This window comes from Lepidochelys kempii, chromosome 5 (assembly GCF_965140285.1).
Source record: "Lepidochelys kempii isolate rLepKem1 chromosome 5, rLepKem1.hap1, whole genome shotgun sequence".
Taxonomy (NCBI): Eukaryota; Metazoa; Chordata; order Testudines; family Cheloniidae; genus Lepidochelys; species Lepidochelys kempii.
Genome location: NC_136384.1, coordinates 30,820,627 through 30,838,072, shown reverse-complemented (window position 1 = coordinate 30,838,072; position 17,446 = coordinate 30,820,627).

Sequence of the window (17,446 nt, the reverse complement as noted above, 5' to 3'; positions counted from 1 at the left end):
ACAGAGACAAACACCTACAAGATCTCTGTCAAGCTTTCTTACAACTACAATACCCACCTGCAGAAGTAAAGAAACAGATTGATAGAGCCAGAAGAGTTCCCAGAAGTTACCTACTACAGGACAGGCCTAACAAAGAAAACAACAGAACGCCACTAGCCGTCACCTTCAGCCCCCAACTAAAACCCCTCCAACGCATTATTAAGGATCTACAACCTATCCTAAAGGATGACCCAACACTCTCACAAATCTTGGGAGACAGGCCAGTCCTTGCCTACAGACAGCCCCGCAACCTGAAGCAAATACTCACCAACAACCACATACCACACAACAGAACCACTAACCCAGGAACTTATCCTTGCAACAAAGCTCGTTGCCAATTGTGCCCACATATCTATTCAGGGGACACCATCACAGGGCCTAATAACATCAGCCACACTATCAGAGGCTCGTTCACCTGCACATCCACCAATGTGATATATGCCATCATGTGCCAGCAATGCCCCTCTGCCATATACATTGGTCAAACTGGACAGTCTCTACGTAAAAGAATAAATGGACACAAATCAGATGTCAAGAATTATAACATTCATAAACCAGTCGGAGAACACTTCAATCTCTCTGGTCACGCAATCACAGACATGAAGGTCGCTATCTTAAAACAAAAAAACTTCAAATCCAGACTCCAGCGAGAAACTGCTGAATTGGAATTCATTTGCAAATTGGATACTATTAATTTAGGCTTAAATAGAGACTGGGAGTGGTTGAGTCATTATGCAAGGTAGCCTGTTTCCTCTTGTTTTTTCCTACCTCCTCCCCCAGATGTTCTGGTTTAACTTGGATTTAAACTTGGAGAGTGGTCAGTTTGGATGAGCTATTACCAGCAGGAGAGTGAGTTTGTGTGTGTATGGGGGTGGGGGGGATGTGAGAAAACCTGGATTTGTGCAGGAAATGGCCCAACTTGATTGTCATGCACATTGTGTAAAGAGTTGTCACTTTGGATGGGCTATCACCAGCAGGAAAGTGAATTTGTGGCGGGGGGGGGTGGAGGGTGAGAAAACCTGGATTTGTGCTGGAAATGGCCCACCTGATGATCACTTTAGATAAGCTATTACCAGCAGGACAGTGGGGTGGGAGGAGGTATTGGTTCATATTCTCTGTGTATATATAAAGCCTGCTGCAGTTTCCACGATATGCATCTGAGGAAGTGAGCTGTAGCTCACGAAAGCTTATGCTCTAATAAATTGGTTAGTCTCTAAGGTGCCACAAGTACTCCTTTTCTTTTTGCGAATACAGACTAACACGGCTGTTACTCTGAAACCTATAGAATGTGTGTTTGGTAGATTAAAGGTTTGCTGGTGCTGCCTATTTGGCAGGTTAGATCTCAATAAGGACAATATTCCCATGGTCATAGTAGCCTGCTGTGCTCTGCATAACATTTGTGAAGCCAAGGAGGAAAAGTTTCCCCAGGGGTGGAGCATTGAGCTAGAGCACCTGGCAGCTGACTTTGAGCAGCCAGACACCAGGGCTATTAGAGGGACTCAACAGGGGAGCTATTTGAATCAGGGTGGCTTTGAAGCAGCATTTTGCCAATGTGCCCCAGTAATGTGTCTTTCTGTAATTAATTGAGCCAGGCATTGTTGCCACCTTGAATGACCCCTGCAATGATTACTGCCTGAGCATTAATTGTAGTCTGCAAATTTGCCAGTTGCCACTATGTATGAATTTCTGTTGCAACCACCCTGTGTAGGTCACAGTACTACTCAACATATTCATAAATGATCTGGGAAAAGGGGTAAACAGTGAGGTAGCAAAATTTGCAGATGATACAAAATTACTCAAGATAGTTAAATCCAAAGCAGACTGCAAAGATCTACAAAGGGATCTCACAAAACTGGGTGACTGGGCAACAAAATGGCAGATGAAACTCTATGTTGACAAATGCAAAGAAATCCACACTGGAAAACATAATCCCAACTATACATATAAAATGATGGGATCTAAATTAGCTGTTACCCCTCAAGAAAGAGATCTTGGAATCTTAATTCTTCTTAGTCTTCCAGTCTTAGCTCTCTAAAAACATATACTCAATGTGCAGTGACAGTCAAGAAAGCGAAAAGAATATTGGGAATAATTAAAGGGTTAGATAATATCATATTGCTCCTATAAAAATCCATGGTATGCCCACATCTTGAATACTGTGTGCAGTTCTGGTCAACCCATCTCAAAAAAGATATTTTGGAATTGGAAAAGGTTCAGAAAAGGGCAACAAAAACTATTAATGGTATGGAACAGCTTCCATATGAGGAAAGATTAATAAGATTGGGACTTTTCAGCTTGGAAAAGAAACAACTAAGGGGGGATATGATAGGGGTCTATAAAATCATGACTGTGGAGAAAGTAAATAAGGAAGTATTGTTTACTCCTCATAACACAAGAACAAGGGGTTACCAAATGAAATTAATGGGCCGCAGGTTTAAAACAAACAAAAGAAAATATTTCTTCACATGACGCACAGTGAACCCGTGGAACTTTTTGCCAGAGGATGTTGTGAAGGCCAAGACTATAACAGGGTTCAAAAAAGAACTAGATAAATTCATGGAGGATAGGTCCATCAATGGCTATTAGCCAGGATGGGCAGGGATGGTGTCCCTAGCCTCTGTTTCCCAGAAGCTGGGAATGGGGCACATGGATGGATCACTTGATGATTACCTGTTCTGTTCATTCCCCCTGGGGCACCTTGCATTGGCCACTGTCGGAAGACAGGATACTGGACTAGATGGACCTTTGGTCTGATCCAGTATGGCCATTCTTATGTTCTAAAGAATCACTATCTTTGTAAGACTAAATTTTTATTAAACAGCAATACACAGATTAACATTTCTTACAAGGGATGACGGTGAGTAGCACCCTCTAAAGTGAGGTTCTCACAGCTGTGTGTAAGTCCAGCTGTCATTATGGAAAATGTCCTTAGGGGTGGAGCACAAGGGGTATTGTGACAGGCCAGGAATGTGAGAGGAATGTGTGTGGGGAGTTTGGGGAGGGCAAAGAAGGCAGTTCTGTATGGGCTGCATGGGGAATTAAGTACGCATGTCTTCCCCCTGCAGTGCAATCAGGGACTTCAACACCTCTATTTGATCCTCCCATGAGCTTTATTATCCACTCCTGACCCTGTATTATCCATTTCTGGCTCTGGCTCCTCTCCTCGCTATCCATTTCTAATTTTTCATTTATCTCTCTTCACATTCTGTGCTCACTATCAGCCTGATTTGATTATTGTAGCACTTCATGAAACATGTCCTCCTTACTCCTCCTCATTTGCCTCCTTATCTGACAGAGGTGCTTCACTGGTGTGTAGGAACTGGCCCTAGAAAGACACATCTGCAGAAACAAAAGAAACCGTATACAGAGTGAGTATTGTGTGTGCACTCGCAGTCTTGAATCATAAAAGTTACATACATCTCCTTCTCACTGTCCCTTGACAAGCACACAACATGGCCAGAGCACTAAACATAGTGAGTTTGTCCCAGGAGTGGGTGGTGTGAAATGGGACAAAGGGTCTGGGTGGGTTCAGAAGGGGATCAATACATATACCTAGGGACACTATTCTGAATACTGGCCCCGTTTTCCAGAAGTGGGGGCGATTTGAAGCTGAAATCACACTACCAAGGGTAACCGAAGACGCAAGAGTACATCTCCTGCATGTGTGCAGCTTCAGATCCGGTCCACATGCTGCTCGCCTGTGTGTTGCTTTGGTTCCTGCAGAAGTAATTGACGATTGGCATGGAAAAGTTTCCTACAATGGGGGAAGAAACAAAGCAACTCTGCCAAGGAAACTTTGGCAGAGGATTGCAGAATATCTGCAAGAAAGTTTCCTAGAGAGCTCTATGGAGGATTCCCAGGAGATCTCACTGGGCAATAAGAAACTTCTCTGCAAGGCTCTCACTGTGTAGCTGCACAGGGGAATGCAAAGCAGATACAAACAGTACCTAGTGTTGTTAATTTCAATCCCTTCTCCCATGTGCACCATGTAACAAAATAAGGGGCAGCTCTACTCAAGGAGCTGAGGCAGGTGTACCAGAAAGCGTGTAGATCCTTGTATCAGCACCACAGCAGAGCAATGTTTGGCCTCCCTTGCCTTCTGGTGCACCTGCCTCAGCTCCCTGATCTTAGCACGGCACTGCTGCATGTCCCTTTTGTGCCCCTTCTCATCCATGCCACGAGCAATCTGCTCTTAGGTGTCAAGGTTCCTATGGCTGGATCAGAGCTGCGACTGCACAGCCTGCTTTCCCCACAGTCCCAACAGATCCAGCCACTCCAGTGTACTCCAGGAGGGAGTGTGTTTGCTGCGGAAAGTCTGCGTGGTCAGCTGGGATTTGATATGAGCTGTCCATGCCCAGAAAACAGGAAGTGAAATTTCAAAAATTTCTGGGGCTTTAAAAGGGGAGGAGTGTATGCCTGTGTACCTGGCTGCAGGGCAGCTGAGTAGAAACTGCTTACCAGAGCAGTCATGATGGGCATTGTGGGACACCTCTTGGAGGCCACTTAGGGTGACATAAGCAAGCGCAGTGTCTACACTGACACTGCATCACTCTAAGTTTGTCTCAAGAAGCTCTGTGCTGCTTGTCGAAGTGGTTTTATTATATCAGCACATCAGGAGAGTTAGATCAGCAGGAGGAGCATTGTTGTATGTACACCTCCACTCTTTTGTCGACGAAACCTGACTTTTGTTAATAAAACTGTGTAGTGCAGACAAGGACTATATCTCATGGTACTTCTCCTAGAAGTTGGGTTGCTAATTCTGGTATTCTGATCAAATTCCAGCTCAATTAATTACATTCTGCAATAAGTCACTTCCTGGCCTAATGAGTTTGGTGGACTAAGTCCAGAAACCACTATTACAGCTGGCACGAATTTGCACGCTGGTTGGTAGTCTTGGCAGAGAGATCAAAATGTGGAACTAGTCTGGTCTCATCCTGACTGGTAGAGGCACCATTTCAGTGGTGAATGAAGTGATCCCACCAGAGAGGAAGATGAGTTAAGTTTGTAAAGGACAAAGGGTAGTATTGTGCAGTAAAGAGTAAGATACTATTCATTTTTAAAAAATATTTTAGAACATTTATAACTCATGTGTGTTAAGGGTGCTGTCTTGACAGTTATGCGGGTGGGAATCTCTTGTTAATCTACACGAGAATAGGTACAGCACAGGCAGCCTCAAGGCGAGTTCCCTTTCACTGTCTTGCCAACTTCCTCAGCTGTGACCCAACTTGAGAGGCAAACCTACCTTTGGCTGAGATACATGTAAACTTGTTTGCTAATCTATAGATTTCACTAAAGTCTATGGCACCTGTAGGAGTTCAACATCTCTCAGGATCAGGACCTAAAATCGTAAACTTCCTTTCCTTCTTGTCCTTCAGTTATGCATGATCATGTGCAATCTGGTTCACAGCATGACTGAGATGCAGTGATTAGGGTTTAATTACCATCACCCCATGTGTTTTTTGTTCTGTTAAATTGCTAAGAATATAATTGCATTAGACTGTTAGAGGTAAATTGCTTATGGCGCTTCATGTTGATAATTGGATAAGAAGGTTCTTAAGAGAAGCGCTAAAAGGCTAATGAGCATAAACTGGATTATTACTGTGTTATCCATGAACTACAAGTTTGTTCCAGCAGTCCTATAGCTGAAAAAAATGCCAGACAATAGCCTGCCATGGAATCATGGGTAAAACTGGGTAAAATTTTTCAGATAAAACTTTATGGCCAAAAAGAAAAGCTGATTCAGCAACACCAAAACATTTTGTGAATTCACATCCATGTCTCCAAATGGTTCCACTCCGAAAGAAATTAAAATTCCGGAAGTCAAAATGCTTTATTTCAATATTTTGTAAATGAAACATTTCAACTTATACAACTTCAACAAAATATTTCATTACAATTAGCCAAAAATTGCCAATAAAAAACAACATTTTGGGGTTGACCTAAATTTTTTTTTTAATTTTGTGGAATTGCCCACAAACCAAAATATGCATTATTCACACCACTCTCTCAATGACCTAAAACCAGCAAGGCTGGAAACCAGCAAGGTTAGGAAACTACCTATGAAGACATGAGCCAGAAGCTGGGACTGGATGACAGGATGGATAACTCAATAATTGCCCTGTGCTGTTCATTCCCTCTGAAGCATCTGGCACTGGCTGCTGTCAGAAGCTGTGCTACTGGGCGAGATGGGCCATTGGTCTAACCCAGCATGGTGGCTGTTATGAGTCTGTCTCCCTTCCCCACTGCTATTTTTTTTCCCTACTAGGGTCCAATTCTGCTCCCATTGAAGTCAATAGAAATGTTGTTATTGGCATTCTAGTCTATATTCTATAGGTTTTTATACTGCCCTCATCGCTGTAGTGTCTGAGTGCCTTCCAGCAGTGCATTAAGTGACATGACTACACAGCTATCACTTATTCATTCTTTCTCTCCCCAGAGGGAGAAACATGTGCAGAGGAGTGTCTTGTTTTGTTTTGTTGTTAAATATACCTGTTATGTGTGTGTTGGAGAAGGTAAGGTCAAAGAAATGTGCCATGCACGTGGAGCAGAAAGTGGTAAGGTTTGTGATGGTCATTACTTCCTGTGGGAGTTCATTCCATAGTCTCAGACCATCCCAAGAGAGAGTTCTGTCTCCTGCACAGATGAGCTACACTTATTGTTAAGGGTTTCGTTGTGGCAGAGTGTAATTGTTAACCATGGTCTTCATCCTGGAACAGTAGAAGGGCTTTTAGGTGTCCTGGGCCCATGCCATAAAGTACTTGAAAGCTAAGGACCCAGACCTTAAATTTCATTAGATATTCTGTGGGAAACCAGAGTAAAGAATGGAGGACCGGGGTGGTGTACTCACAGTAGCCTGTGTTGCCAAGGAAAAGAGCTGCAGTGTTTTGTACTACTTGGAGTTTCCTAAGTGCTGAAGGTTTCTGCCCAGGTATATCATATGGCTGTAGTCCAGCTGAGAGGTGATGAAGGCATGAATAACTGAGGCTGGGTCTTTGTCTGCCAGGATGGGATGGAGTCTCTTAGCCAGCCAGTGATGACAGAAAGCATTGCTCATGCTCATTGTGATGTGAGAGCTCAGAATCAGCAAGGAAGCCAAGAGGCCTCTGAACTAAACAGTTGTGGGTATGTGCCTTCAGTCACAAGGGATTGCACCATGGCTGCAAATTCCTCAGAATACTTTCCTCTGTCCACCAGCATCAGCTTTGTTTTGCTCAGGCTCAGCTTTAGCTAGCTGTTCCTCACCCCATGAACTGATCTCATCTAAGCCATCTTGGTGGTAGTGGTGTATTTGTGTGTGGTAAAGGACAGGTAGAGCTGTGTGTCATCTACATATTGCTGGCACATGAGTCCATCTCATCTGACTAGTTCATCTAATGGTAGCATGTAGATGTTGAAAAGCACTGGGGAGAGAATTGATTCTTGTGGAACCCACAAGTGTAGGGTCTAGTGGTACAGGTGTAGTTTTCCCATCACTGCTTGTTTGGTGCATCCCTCCAGGATGGACTCAAACCATTTTAGAGCTTTACCTTGGGCTCCTGCGACCTGTCTCAGGTGAGACAGCAGACTCTCATGGTTAACAGCGTTGAAAGTTACGGAGAGGTCAGGAGGTTTGAGAAGGGATGTTTGTCCTCTGCCCATTGACAGAAGGAGATCATCCATCAGTCCCACTAAAGCAGTTTTAGTTCCAATGTCCTGGCCTGAATCCAGAGTGTGCTGGGTCTAGAATGTTGGCTACAGTTAGATGAGCTTTTAGTTAGCCTTTTGCTAGCTTCTGAATAAGCTTGCTCAGAAATAACAGGTTTGATATAACAGGTGAGTTGGCTAGGAATGAAGTACCTAGGGTGGGTTTCCTCAGACTATTCCATGTTTGAAAGAGGAAGGGAAGATTCCTTCTCTGAATGAGGCATTGGCTATTTCAGTCAGGAGTACCACCAGTTGTTCATGACCCTCCTTCACAAGCCAGGAAGGGCATGAGACAGATTCACAAGACTTGGGCCAGGACTCGTTTAGGGTTCCCATATGTATAACATGTTGTAATGTGTTGAGTAAATGATACTGAAAACAGAGAAAAATATACAGTGGAATGGAAAATACATTCCCTGGCTTGGAAATTATTGAGTGTTTAGAGCCAGAGAATAGAAGTGAGGAGAAAGTTCACTGGCTTCATTCCCTTAACAAATAAATCAGTGATGAGAAGGGTTGGGATTTGTAAATGGCATAAAATAAATGAGAGACTTGGAACAAATTTGTTTTTAGAGAGATTCCAAAAATGGAAGAATTCAGCAAAATCCCTTTTTTTCCGCTTCATATTTTTAGTTGACACCTTGTTGACTTTAAAATGTTGCACAGCATCTTTTAGAGCTAGCAATAGCAAAGACAGACTACTCTGGGGAATCTTTGTCCAGTTCAGAGTGTATCAGGTTTGAACTGGTTTTTTTCTTCTGGTTTCTGCTACAAATGCCTTTTCTTAAAGGGAGATTTTCTTTTTCTCTCATCCCTTTGCCACTGAGTTAATCTAACAGTAGCTAGTGGACAACAGAGCTAGAAATTGCAACAAGCCTAAGTAAGTAGCACCGGCAAGTGCTGGTGGCAGCAATCAGAAGGAAGTGCCATACCCAAATAACAACAGAAGACTGAGCCAAGAGGACAGCATTGGAACAGAGACAAAAATCCTGGCAGTATAAAGAGGAAATTAAGAGACTAGAAGCACTGTACCTTTTGATATCACACACAGATTTGGAATGAATTCTGGAAAGGTTGTCACTCTCTCTTGGATACTTACTCCTGCCTTTTGAGAGTGGAGATGAAGGTTACAACCTTTTGTAACCTGATCCAGATCATGTGGCTGGGAACAGGAAATAAAGATGAGTCTCCTGCCATCACTCCAGACCCAGGGAATTGCTTTAATCCTTATGAGTCCTGGTGTCCTCTGCCAGTCGGCACCAAGAGATCTCTGGGACACAGTGGATAATGCAAGGCCTCAGCTTTATTAATTGTGGGGTTTTTTTTCTTTTTCAGAGAAGGAAGCTTGTTAGCTTTTATTCTTCCCCCCGGGTTTGTCAGTCTTCTCTGAAGATTCACTTAGACAATTTCTAGCATACCTCTTTTCAGTGGGTTGCCACTGCTTTTTAACCCTTACAACTTTGTGCTGTGCCTGACAGGAATACTTCTGCCTAATAAGATGCAGTTACAAACAAACCCTAACTCCCACACACACACACCTGAGAAGCAGCCTCCTTCCTTTGTCCCTCAATTGGAGTCGCTTCATAGCCACCTCTCTTTATGGATTTCAGAGTAACAGCTGTGTTAGTCTGTATTCGCAAAAAGAAAAGGAGTACTTGTGGCACCTTAGAGACTAACCAATTTATTTGAGCATGAGCTTTCGTGAGCTACAGCTCACTTCATCGGATGCATGCCGTGGAAACTGCAGCAGACTTTATTTATACACAGAGAATATGAAAAAATACCTCCTCCCACCCCACTGTCCTGCTGGTAATAGCTTATCTAAAGTGATCATCAGGTGGGCCATTTCCAGCACAAATCCAGGTTTTCTCACCCTCCACCCCCCCACACAAATTCACTCTCCTGCTGGTGATAGCCCATCCAAAGTGACAACTCTTTACACAATGTGCATGATAATAAAGTTGGGCCATTTCCTGCACAAATCCAGGTTCTCTCACCCCCTCACCCCCCTCCCAAAAACCACACACACAAACTCACTATCCTGCTGGTAATAGCTCATCCAAAGTGACCATTCTCCCTACAATGTGCATAATTAAGGTGGGCCTTCTCACATCCCCCCCACCCCCATACACACAGAAACTCACTCTCCTGCTGGTAATAGCTCATCCAAACTGACCACTCTCCAAGTTTAAATCCAAGTAAAACCAGAACATCTGGGGGGGAGGAAAAAACAAGAGGAAATAGGCTACCTTGCATAATGACTTAGCCACTCCCAGTCTCTATTTAAGCCTAAATTAATAGTATCCAATTTGCAAATGAATTCCAATTCAGCAGTTTCTCGCTGGAGTCTGGATTTGAAGTTTTTTTGTTTTAAGATAGCGACCTTCATGTCTGTGATTGCGTGACCAGAGAGATTGAAGTGACCAAGAATAAATGGACACAAATCAGATGTCAAGAATTATAACATTCATAAACCAGTCGGAGAACACTTCAATCTCTCTGGTCACGCAATCACAGACATGAAGGTCGCTATCTTAAAACAAAAAAACTTCAAATCCAGACTCCAGCGAGAAACTGCTGAATTGGAATTCATTTGCAAATTGGATACTATTAATTTAGGCTTAAATAGAGACTGGGAGTGGCTAAGTCATTATGCAAGGTAGCCTATTTCCTCTTGTTTTTTCCTCCCCCCCCCCCCCAGATGTTCTGGTTTTACTTGGATTTAAACTTGGAGAGTGGTCAGTTTGGATGAGCTATTACCAGCAGGAGAGTGAGTTTGTGTGTGTATGGGGGTGGGGGGGATGTGAGAAGGCCCACCTTAATTATGCACATTGTAGGGAGAATAGTCACTTTGGATGAGCTATTACCAGCAGGATAGTGAGTTTGTGTGTGTGGTTTTTGGGAGGGGGGTGAGAGAACCTGGATTTGTGCAGGAAATGGCCCAACTTTATTATCATGCACATTGTGTAAAGAGTTGTCACTTTGGATGGGCTATCACCAGCAGGAGAGTGAATTTGTGTGGGGGGGTGGAGGGTGAGAAAACCTGGATTTGTGCTGGAAATGGCCCACCTGATGATCACTTTAGATAAGCTATTACCAGCAGGACAGTGGGGTGGGAGGAGGTATTTTTTCATATTCTCTGTGTATAAATAAAGTCTGCTGCAGTTTCCACGGCATGCATCCGATGAAGTGAGCTGTAGCTCACGAAAGCTCATGCTCAAATAAATTGGTTAGTCTCTAAGGTGCCACAAGTACTCCTTTTCTCTCTTTATGGAATATCACTGCCCACCCATATCAACTAAGAAGGGCTTGTACACAGTATTAAGCACCTCGCTTATACCATGCTCCCAGCTCCTGTCAGACTAGGAGAAATAAAGGACTCGGGTCAGCTTTGAAATCTGATCTACAAGAGGGACTGGAGGTCACTGCGCTGAAACTTCTCAACAATTTTTCATCAAATAATCCAGTTAAATCTGCTACCCAAAGCTTGAATCCATTACATTAATACAATAAAGCCCCACTACAGCCAACTGTCCTCTGGTTACCAACACACTGAACTTTCTTATCAACTCTCCTCATTTTATAATGCACACATTATTAAAGCCCAGATTTTGTCACTTTACCCATGCTGAGTACTACCTTATTTCACAGAGTATTTCCATTAATTTAAATTAGATTACTCCTGGGGTTAGGTAGTACTCAAAAGACTAATAAAATATAATCCTGGATCAATCACCTTTGCAGCCCTGCCATGCTCCAACAGAGACTACTCTGTTTGTCAGCATTTATGGGCTTTTGATTAGATCTTTAGAAACATCATCTCAGGTACTTAGTGGAGTCTTCTAGCCAATAGGTGAACTGGCAGAGTTCATGCTACTACAGATAGCAGCACTGGGGCCTTGTTGAGCTACAGACAACACAGCTACCAAAGGAATCATTCACCTCAACTAATCCAGTAAAGGGGTATGCTAGGCCTATCTTGGCTGAAAGTTGCCCTTTGCATATCATAGAATCATAGGACTGGAACAGACCTCAAGAGGCCATCTGGTCCAGTCCCCTGCACTCATGGCAGGACTAAGTATTATCTAGACCATCATATACCATTGTACAAGTTTGACACTGTCTTACCCTCCACATAAGTCAAGGGTTGCAGGAGACGTAAATCAGGACAGAATATTTCCTGTAAAAAACACCCAAAGTATTTAAAGTAATTCTTAATAAGACAGGGTGGCTATTCTCAAAATAATAATAGACAGAATGGATAGTGTGGAAATCTGAATTTCAGATAATTCTGATGTGAGTAATGTGATCATCTTTGTTGATACTGCTGCTATTAAAAAGTTATCCATTTTAGATGTCATCACAGAAAATTAACAAGTTCAGGGGCTAGTCATGAATGAGAATCATTTTAATAGGTACATGAAATAACTTTGAAAAAGAATTTACAATATATGCTGTTTTCCAAAATATGCTGTCCCCCTCACCCCACTCATAGACACATCTCCTGCATTCACCAGACATTTTGATCTAAAATATTTTATGATGGGACATGCTGCTAAAATTAAACTCTGCAGCATGTATGGAAACAGGAAAAAACTCAATTGTTTGAAAAATATGGAAACTTCCCCAAAATGCAGTAACTAATTTTTCTACCAGGCATGACAGAATACTGGGGCATTTTCATCAACTCCATATGAAACAGCAGTGTTTTTTGAGTGTTGAAACAATAACATTCAGATGATTCCTACATTCATTCCAACAGGCGCCACTCACCAAAATTGATAACTAAATCTGGCAAAATGTTTTGGGTTTTGTTTTTTTTTAAATGGGATGCAATCAGTCTCAAGTTTCTTTCCCAGATTTTCTTTATAAAACTGCAGCAGTAAAGCATAAAATAGCCCACACACAAACTCTCACAATAAATGCAGCATTTTTCATGCAAAGCCACATGTTCACACATCAGACTTCCTTCATTTCATATGGACCATGGTCAACAGTGACATTTGATCACACTCTTCCTTTATCTCAGACAGTGACAGAGTTTGGTGACTGTGTTTTAATTTAGCAGGATTAACATCAGGAACTAGAATAGATAATAAATAGAAACATGAATTATTACCTGTAAAGAGATTTTAGGAAATGACCCCTAGGAGAAAATTACACCATTGGTCCAAACCACTATTGCAAAATGTAGCATTTGGGACCAACCAGTAAAATATTGTAGTGGTATTTTTATAAGAAAATTGAGAGACTGTTTTAACTGATTTTTTAAAAATATAGTTAATCTGCTGCTTGTAAATGGTACCAGATAGATAGCCTTGGATAAAGTCCTCTATCTGCTAAATAAAGACCAAATCTAGGGGGAGGTAAGAGGATAGTTCAGTCTCCAGGCCCAGTTAATCCTCTCTCCTCAGTCTGCCAACAACGGTCCAAACCAAAGCCAAACCTGGTAGCAGTGGTTCGTGTGAGGTGAACACATCTGAACTGAAACAACCAAACTGATTTCACATCAGCCACAGAATTAATATCTCTGTTCTGCAACTTTATCTCCTCACAGTGGGAAGCAAGAAATAAAATGGGGCAAGGACTGCAATGCACAGTCTGGGTGTGATAGGTAAAGTTCTGAAGAATGGGAGCACTTCTCAGGCATTCTGCTTTCTCAGAAAGAGCCAGTGTCCTGGGGAAGAGGTTCATAGCTAACTAACACAAAACAACTTGCAAATACATTAGCAAGCTGTGATTTTTGTGAACTTCCTTTTTGGGGGTTGCAGAAGGTGGAGCAGATGGGTTGTGTGGGTGAAAGTTTGTGCTGGTAAAAATTATTATTTGCAGCAATAAAACCTAAATTCCTCTTTATTTAATGTGCAGATTAGATAAAGTGGACATCTGTAGCGTATTCTTCCCCAATGTCCGATGACTGACCTCTGCTTGGTCTGTAGGTTCCACTCACTGGACCTAATTCATCTCTCACTGAACTAATTCAGGTTTCAGAGTAACAGCCGTGTTAGTCTGTATTCGCAAAAAGAAAAGGAGTACTTGTGGCACCTTAGAGACTAACCAATTTATTAGAGCATAAGCTTTCGTGAGCTACAGCTCACTTCATCAGATGCATATCGTGGAAACTGCAGCAGACTTTATATATACAGAGAGAATATGAACCAATACCTCCTCCCACCCCACTGTCCTGCTGGTAATAGCTTATCTAAAGTGATCATCAGGTGGGCCATTTCCAGCACAAATCCAGGTTTTCTCACCCTCCACCCCCCCACACAAATTCACTCTCCTGCTGGTGTCAGTCTGTTACACTAGAAATTAATTTAGCCTAGTAATTCTGATAAATATGAAGATAAATATTATCTTCAGTGTGACAGATTGGGCGGAGAGGCAGGTGGGAGGATTGTGTCAAACGGTGAACTCCATTTTGTTTTGTGCATGCCATTTTGATTGTAACACTCATTGTAGCCTTCACTTTGTATTATAACCTCTATAATGGACTAAGGCCTAGTCTACACTGAACACTGGTATAGCTGTGTTGGCTAGGAGTGTGAAAAAAATCACACCCACACAGACAACTACCAGCATAGATGCAGCAATGCCAACAGAAGAGTGCTTCTGTTGGCACAGCTAACATCATCAAGGAGGTGATGTTTCTATACTGACAGAACTCCTCCTTCTGTTGACATACACTGTATCTACATTAGGGGCTATGCTGACATAGGCTCTATAGTGTAGACATGGCCTAAGACTTTCGGGTTGTTTAGAAAAAACAGTCTAATTTTGATGAGGCCAGTCTATTCTAGAGACTGCCCTGCTCATGCTGGGGCATGGGACACCTCGGAGAGGGCTAACAATGAGAGGGTTATAAGCATGACTCTTCCCTACTGGAACAATGGGGTTTTTTTTGTTTGTTTTTTTACTAGTAGGGGTATCACCATGGACTTTGACACAGAAGCCAATGGGAGGGAGAGGGATTGGAGCCTGGAATTCCCCCATCTAAAGGACATGGGCAGAAGAGGAACAGAGACATTTTAAAGGTGCGTGCTCTTCTGAGTAACGAGGCCAGATTACTGCCACATACAAGAAGGCCAGGATAAGAAGAGAGAAGGCAGGAACAGCTGCGTAGCCTAAAGAGACTGACTAACCCCAGGACTCCAGGGAGGAGTTAGCTCAAACCAAAGGTTGAGGGCGGGTTGCATTCAGGATTTTGTTGTCTTTCAAAGATCTGTGTTTCTCTGGTGCTTTCCAAAGTAAAATTGACGGTTGTTAAGAACTTCTTTTGCTAAGCCTGTGTTTCTTCCTCTCCAGACACATTGAAGGATTTGATTAATAACCAACACTTCCACAGCCAAGGGGGCTCTGGGGAAATATGTCTATGCAATTGAGTGGCTCAGGAGGACTGAGGCATTTGTTTGGGGGTTTCGGGTGACAAGATAGCAGGGTCCCAATGACCAAGAAGGGTGTCAGACATAGGAGTGAGCCTGAGAGACCAAGAGCTAGAAATATTGACCCAGGGGCTTAGAAGCAGGTGGGGCCCAGGATCTGGGTCAATTTACAACAGACTGGTGTCTGGCCAGAGGGAAGACAGAGCCATTTATAAAATTCAATATCCAGGCATCTCTATTTGCTAAGGTAGTTAACTCCCTTTCTTGGTGAATTTGTGAGATCCTGTTCAAAATACAGGTAATTTTTCCCCCACATTTAATGTCGTGCCAAATCTATTGCTTAAGTATTTCCAGGCTCCCTATGCTGAATTCAAATGTGCAGCTTTATAGCTCTTTGTCTCAGAGGATAACTAGAAAATAATATAGATGTTAGCAATTTCCATCTCTTCTAAGAGCAGCATGGGTGATTTACTGTTAGAAGTTCTGCTCTTTCCTTCACTTACCTCTTGTCCCTCACGCACTGTACATGAAAACTTTCGAATTGTCGTAATCTCACATTGCTTTTCTTATCTTTTTTGCACTCTCAGCTTCACTGTTTAATTTTTCTGTTTCTCCTCAGCATTTAATGTTTGATTCCACATATATATTACTTCCTTGCCTTGGATTATTCTTTGTGGTTCTTCGTCCACGGGCACAGCTTGTAGACAGCCATATACCTAGAAATGCTGAGCTCCCATTAATGTCACTGCGGATTGAGGGTGCACATCAAGTGGCACATCAAGGATTTGGTGTAGAGTATTCCTACACAATTTTGCATATCCTCTTGATATTGATTACTCTTTCATTCCATTTCTTCTCTTTTCTTTCAAAATGCTTTATCCCATTCTGTCACATCTTTCATGCTTCCAAACCTCCCTCAGATGCAATATCCTTGTTTCCCTCTTTTGTCATACTTCAGACAATTACAAACAGACTAAATTCGTAAATGAGTTAAACGTTCTAACTGATACTAAGGTACATACCAAGCACATCATTTCCTTGCTTTCATGTGCTTTGTTTTTCAACTGAACAGCTGAGGACATCATGAAACTCACAACACCTATCTTATACACAAACACATTCATCTTATCAAGTATAAAGCAGTGACCTTATTCACCTTCTCCCATAACTTACTTGTAAAATAGGGAAATATTTGCCTCACACCTGAGGTAGGCCATGTTCAATATTCATAAGGGTTTTGAAGCGCATAGAAATACACACAGCAGTCATTGGAGAAGCCAAATGGTTAGAATCTGTGGTTTTCTGGCTCCTAGCCTACTACACCCTCCTGTAACCAAAGTGTTTCCTGTAGAAAACCATATCTCTGCTCACCCCTGTTCTATGGAATAGAGAGAAACTACGGCCTGTGGGCCACATCTGGCCTGCCAATTGTTTTGATCTGGCCCTCAAGCTCCCACTGGGGAGCAAGATCTGAGGCTTGCCCTGCTCCAGCACTCCAACTGGGGAGCAGGGTCGGGGGCCACTCCACACAGCTCCTGGAAGCAGCAGCATGTCCCCCCTCCAGCTCCTATGTGTAGGGGCAGCCAGGAGGCTCAGCTCCACATGCTTCCCGCACCCCAAGCCCTGCCCCCTCATCTCCCATTGGCCGGAAACCATGGCCAATGGGAGCTGCAGGGGCGGCACCTGCAGACAGGGCAGCACTCAGCAGAGCTGCCTGGCTGCGCCTCGGATAGGAGCCAGAGGGGGGACATGCCACTGCTTCTGGGAGCCGCTTGAGGTAAGCGCCACCCCCCTACACCCCAACCCCCTACCCCAGCCCTGATCCCCATCCTGCCCTCAGTACCAGCCTAATGCTGCCAGTTTCTCCTTTTCACAAATACTGTACATGTTGCTTCCCTTCACTGGGAAGTTTGTAACAAATTCTACCCAATATGTTGCTAATTTTAATTTCAAGGTCTCTATCTCAGTTACTTCCAAACCACAAAGTTGTTCGCATTGTGAATTTTTTTCCATGTTTTCTTTGTAAATTTTGTAACATAGAAGTTTTAATTTGTGATTTTAGCTGTACCATTGAAAACAAAAGGGCAAGTGCTCAAAGGAGTAAAGCCTGTCTCGTCTCATCTTGAATCATCAAGAATGGATGATAGATAAGAAAGAGAATATCATATTCTATATAAATCCATGGTATGCCCACATGCAGATGTGATCGCCCCATCTCAAAAAAAGATATTGGAATAGAGGTATGGAACAGCTTCCATATGGGGAAAGATTAATAAGACGGACTTTTCAACTTGGAAAAGAGACAACTAAAGGGGGATATAATAGAGATCTATAAAATCATA